This window comes from Ammospiza nelsoni, chromosome 5 (genome assembly GCF_027579445.1).
Source record: "Ammospiza nelsoni isolate bAmmNel1 chromosome 5, bAmmNel1.pri, whole genome shotgun sequence".
In the NCBI taxonomy this organism is placed as follows: domain Eukaryota; kingdom Metazoa; phylum Chordata; class Aves; order Passeriformes; family Passerellidae; genus Ammospiza; species Ammospiza nelsoni.
Window position 1 is genome coordinate 62,642,672 of NC_080637.1, and position 5,211 is coordinate 62,647,882.

Below are 5,211 nucleotides of genomic sequence, written 5' to 3' on the forward strand. Positions count from 1 at the left end.
TGTTCCCCATCTGCTTCCTGAATATATGGAAAAAACTGAAATGTGCAACATGGGGCTTGAGAGGGGCCTTTGCACTCATATGGTTTTGTGAGTAGTAAGACAAGCCTCAACATTTTGTTTGAAATATGAACTAGGAAGTAAGAAGCTCTGTTTTTTAAGGTAGATACAGTGATACAAGCATTTAAGAAGCCTCACAGGGGAAGCTCAGGCACACAAGGAATTCAGATATCTGCAAAGCTGCATGTGCAGAATTTAAATTTCAGCCAGTTAAATGTAAATCTGTGAAGGATCCGCTCAGCATCCAAGTGCTCCTGTGAATGGGAGCTCAGGCAGCTGGATGAAGGCAACAAGGGAGCTCTGGGCCACAAGGACAACTGAAAGGTGCCCTAAAGTTCCTTCCAGTTCCAACTCATGGCACTGTGTTGTCATACAAGGTCCATCCTGGCTTCTCTGAGGCTTGGTGGGATTCTGACATCCAAATTGTTGCTGCAGGAAGCTGCAAGCTCAGCTGAAAGGCCAGCAGTAGTCATTATGGACTATGGGGCTCAAATGCCAGTAGCCTAGTTTAAAAAGATATTTTCTTTTCCTAGGAGCTTGTGCACAGCTGTTGTTTCCGCTCTCTTTGTTCTCCTTGTTAAGAGGGTATTTCTTTTCCTCTTTCTCTCTTTGGCAGATGGCAGTGGTGCTGTGTGAGCTCCTGCACTGTCAGAGCAGCCCTTTACAATTTGGGCAGAGGAATGGATCTGTTCTCAGTGTCTGCCCCAGCTCCACCATCAGTTCCTTCAGGGTGTGAGTCACTCTGGGTGCATGTCTCCATTTCTCCATCCCCGTGGTGGGCAGGACAGCAGTGTCTGTGTCAGGCACGTTGTTCCACACTGTTGGCAGGCAGATCTGCAGTGCCCATGGCACAGGGCAGGGCTCTGGCTGCAGAGCAGAGACTCTTGCTCAGAGGAACTTTCCATGTGCACTCTGTTTTCCTATTGAAACATCTTTAAAAAAATAATCTGTCTGTTTGACAGAAGATTTGCAAGGGACACTCACAGTGACTGGGGAGTCAGGGCAGACTGGAATCCTGCCTTCCCACCAGAGCTAGAGCTGGTAGCATGAGCTGGTATTCTCCAGTGAAACAGAGATTATTTTCCTTGGGAGACCCACAGGCTCCTGATCACCCATTGCCTTGCTTCCCCTTCCAGTCACTTTTTAGATTATGTTATTTCACACCACGAGATACTAAAAAGAACACAAGGGACACCCCACTTGATACACTGGTCACTCCAGAGCATCTCCTGAGAAATTCAGGATTTCTATGTATCCAGCTGGCTGAAATTGTTTTTCCACCATGATGGCATCTGTGATGGGAAGAAAGCTTTGGAGTACCACTACAAGCCCTGCTCTCACCCTTCCTGTGCTGCAAAGTGCAGCTGACAGCTCCCTGTTGGCTCCTCACGCACTCCTTTCCACCCTGCCCTATTTCAAGGTTTTTCCAAAGGACTGTGTGGGAACAGCAGTCACTGACAGCATCAGGATGCAGGACTCAAATGGAATATTTGCTAGTTAGTATCTGGTCATTGCAGTTACAGAAATGTCCATTTTCACCTCAAAAAGCCTGCCAGGGGCAGCAGTCACACCTTCCCTGGGCCTGAGAGGTCTCACAGGTACTGGGAGCACCAGAGGACCTGCAGCCCCAACACCTGAATTTGTGAGACTTGGTAAAACACAAATATTCACCTTACATAACTGTGACACTGAAGTCTAGCACTACACTGATTTAAAACCCAAATATTGCCCAGGCACCAGCCCTGAGCCTCCTGGCTGCAGCAGCATGGCACCCTCTCCTTCTGGGTGCATCTTCAGGATGAATTCTGCACTCTAAACCTCCCCTGTTCATACTTCCAAAGCAATGTAGCCATGGTTAATATTTATAAATAGCAAGGATTTCTACCCTACTTCAGCATTCATTATAGTTGCAGTGATTCAAACCTCCAGCATAGACAGGAACTGCCTTGAGCTGAAATTGAGCAAGTATCTAATAAAATATAGTCATGAGATGAATAGGAGTTATACAGTTGAAGTGCCTTGAGGATGCTTGAAAGATTTATTTCCTGGCTTCCTCTGGAGGGTTTTTTAGTAGGGAGGCTTGGACTCTGTGTGTGTGTGTATATATATCCATATAAGAGAGAAAAATATTTTAAAGTTTTAAGGAGGGGAGGAAGGGACATTTTCAGTTCTTGAGGAGGTGCTACAGAGAAAGCATTCTTTATTTTCTGTGGGCCTCCTGTATTTACAGCTGCTGAATTTCCTGTAATAAAACAGATGTGAGTGCATCATTCACAGTCTTACAGGGAAATTTGGGGTACATGGAGGTAGGCACTCAAAGCTGTAGTGCCTGAAGACTGCACTGCTGTGTGGGATGTGGGTAGAGATTGTTTGAGCTCAGATGAGGAAGAGGCTGCTGGAGAGGAGGATTCTGTAGCCAGACTCAGATTAGGGAGAAATAAATAACAATTAAAAAAATATATTATGTAACTTCAGAGCAACTTCTCCAGGGCCTGGAAAAGGAGAGCTCAGTAATAATTTCATACTCTCATGTCCCTTTGATCTATATGTCTGTTTTACCACACACCTCTTCTGTCTCAGCTGCAACTCCTCCATTGCTCCCAGGGTCCTTGCTCCAGGGCTGGAAGTAGGGGGAAATCAGGCAAGGGAATTCCTGGGACTCTTCTCCTCAGCCTTTCTAAGCTGCATACATAAATCAGTGACAATTAAAAAACAGAGGAAGTGTCCCATTGCTGCCAGCCAGAAGAGAGAGCCATTCCAAAGGGGTCTCTCTAGAACATGTCTCTGATTCTGGTTTAGGGGGGATGCAGCCTGTCTGACCTCCTTAATCCTCTCTTATCAGCTGTTGTTACCTTAAATGTAATAAATTACATTATACAGCACCTCAGAAGTTTCCATCCACACTCCAAATAACACTGTAAAGATGTTCCTTTGTCACCCCACAGGATTTTAGGTTCTGGCACAATTTTCTTCCTTTTCTCAGGCCTGTAGTGTGCCTCCCTTGGTTACCTGACTTTGAAACACCTTGTTCCCAGACCATGCTGACATTAAGATCATCCTGTGACCAAATATTCCAGGGGTCCGAGGATGAGGGAAGAGACGAGGATCTGACTCCATGTTTCAGAAGGCTTGATTTATTATTTTATGATATATATTAAAACTATACTAAAAGAATAGAAGAGAGGATTTCATCAGAAGGCTAGCTAAGAATAGCAAAAGAAAGAATGATAACAAAAGCTTGTGGCTCCGATAGAGAGTCTAAGCCAGCTGACTGTGATTGGCCATTAATTAGAAACAACCAACATGAGACCAATCACAGATGCACCTGTTGCATTCCACAGCAGCAGATAATCATTGCTTAGATTTTTTTCCTGAGGCCTCTCAGATTCTCAGGAGAAAAAATCCTAAGGAAAGGCTTTTTCATAAAAGATGTCTGTGACATCTTTTATGAAAAGATGATACACATCACCTCAGAGCTGGGGAAGCTGGTGGCTGAATCTACCTCCTTAAAGAACAAATCCTATCTTAAATGACCTGAATAAAGAACAAATAAGCCTTTCTCTTTCTCTCTCCCCCTCTCTAGGGAAGACAGAGCTCAGTTTCCTCCAGCTCTGTAATTTCTGGACAGTCACAGGAGTGAGCCCACACCTAAATTTAAGCCTGCATTCAGACCCACCCCTCATATGCCATGGTAACAGCAGTGTTCACAGAGAGAGCTGCTGAGCCACCCTCCACTTGAATTGCCCCTTTTGTCATCTCCCTGGCATGTAAAATACTGTCCTGCATTCATGTGCTGTTCATGTGGGAGTAACCTGGGGCAGTCTGAGCATAGGAAAATCTGTGCATGTAGGAAAAGAAGTGGAACTGCCTTGAGCAAGACAACCTCATTTGACCCTCCTCCTTCCTTTACAGTTGGTGTTTCAGCTGGCACAGGCAGGAATGAGGGGACTGAGGCTAAGGCCAGATGTTGGCATCAGGCACACAGGAGTTTAACAGGTTTTCTCCATGCCTTCCTGCCAGTGCACATTAACCCTGAGCCACAGTGCCCTCTGTCATTCCAGCTCTTGATCCTTTGCCTTAATCCTTCTATTTATACCTTCTGAGCTGCAGTCTCCTTTCTTACGTGCCAGCGTAATTCATGGATGCCTGTGGATTTGTTACTGGCTTACTCTCACCCATAAAAATCAGAGAATTAGACCCATCACTTCTAGGTACTAAATGGAGTATCCCCTACCCCTTGGTTTTGTAAATACTCCTTGTATTCCTATTTTTTATCAGTATGTTCCAACATATCAGCCTGCTGTTATTTTGGTGCCGTATTCCCAAAATGCACCCCATGATTCCGAAGCTGTGTCAGGGACAGCAAATACCTGCAGCTTCCTCCATGCTGACTCAGCCTGGGATAGACCCTCCCAGAGTTGAGTTCCTTGGCACCAACATCAGCCAGGAGATGTCTATCAGTAGCCTTTTATTTTTCTCAGCTTCAGCCTTTATTTTTCTCAGCTGAATGTGGAGGCATTCAGCCTGGCTGATGTAGCCTGTCCTTAGGGTTGTTCAGTGTTCCTCAAAGTTCCATTGAGGAGAGCCAGTTAAAGATTTGGACCTTCCTGTCATCCATAGTGGCCAAATGGAGGAAAATGCCAGGAGCTGTCTTGCCTAGAACTGAAATCTAAAGGCAGCATGGTATGTTCTTAATAAAGGAGTGATTATATGAATCACAGTAGCAAAATGTTCTTGCAGAGCTCATGCCCCACTCCCTGACTGCAGTGTCTGAGGGCAGCTGTCCATCATTCCAGGGGAGGGATTGGCCTGGGACAGGGGTTAGTGAGTGTGCAGCCCCCTGTGTCACAGAGGAGTAGCTACAATTCCAGAGTCCCTTTTAATGAAGCTTCTTGTGGCTGTTTATTGGACGAAAATAAATTCCAACTGGCCCATATAACAAATGAAACTCAACTGCAAAAATGTAATGATATTTATTCACCCAGCTGCCAGCAAACTCACATGCACTATGAGTCATTCCAGATGTGGATAAAAACAAAGTCTGTCTGTGAAAGTAAGTTTCCTGATCCCGAGGAGACTTGGTTTGGGAGAGGAGCTGTGCGCTGACTTCAGCTCCACTCAGAAGAACAGGCAGGTTCTTCTGCAAAGGGGGAG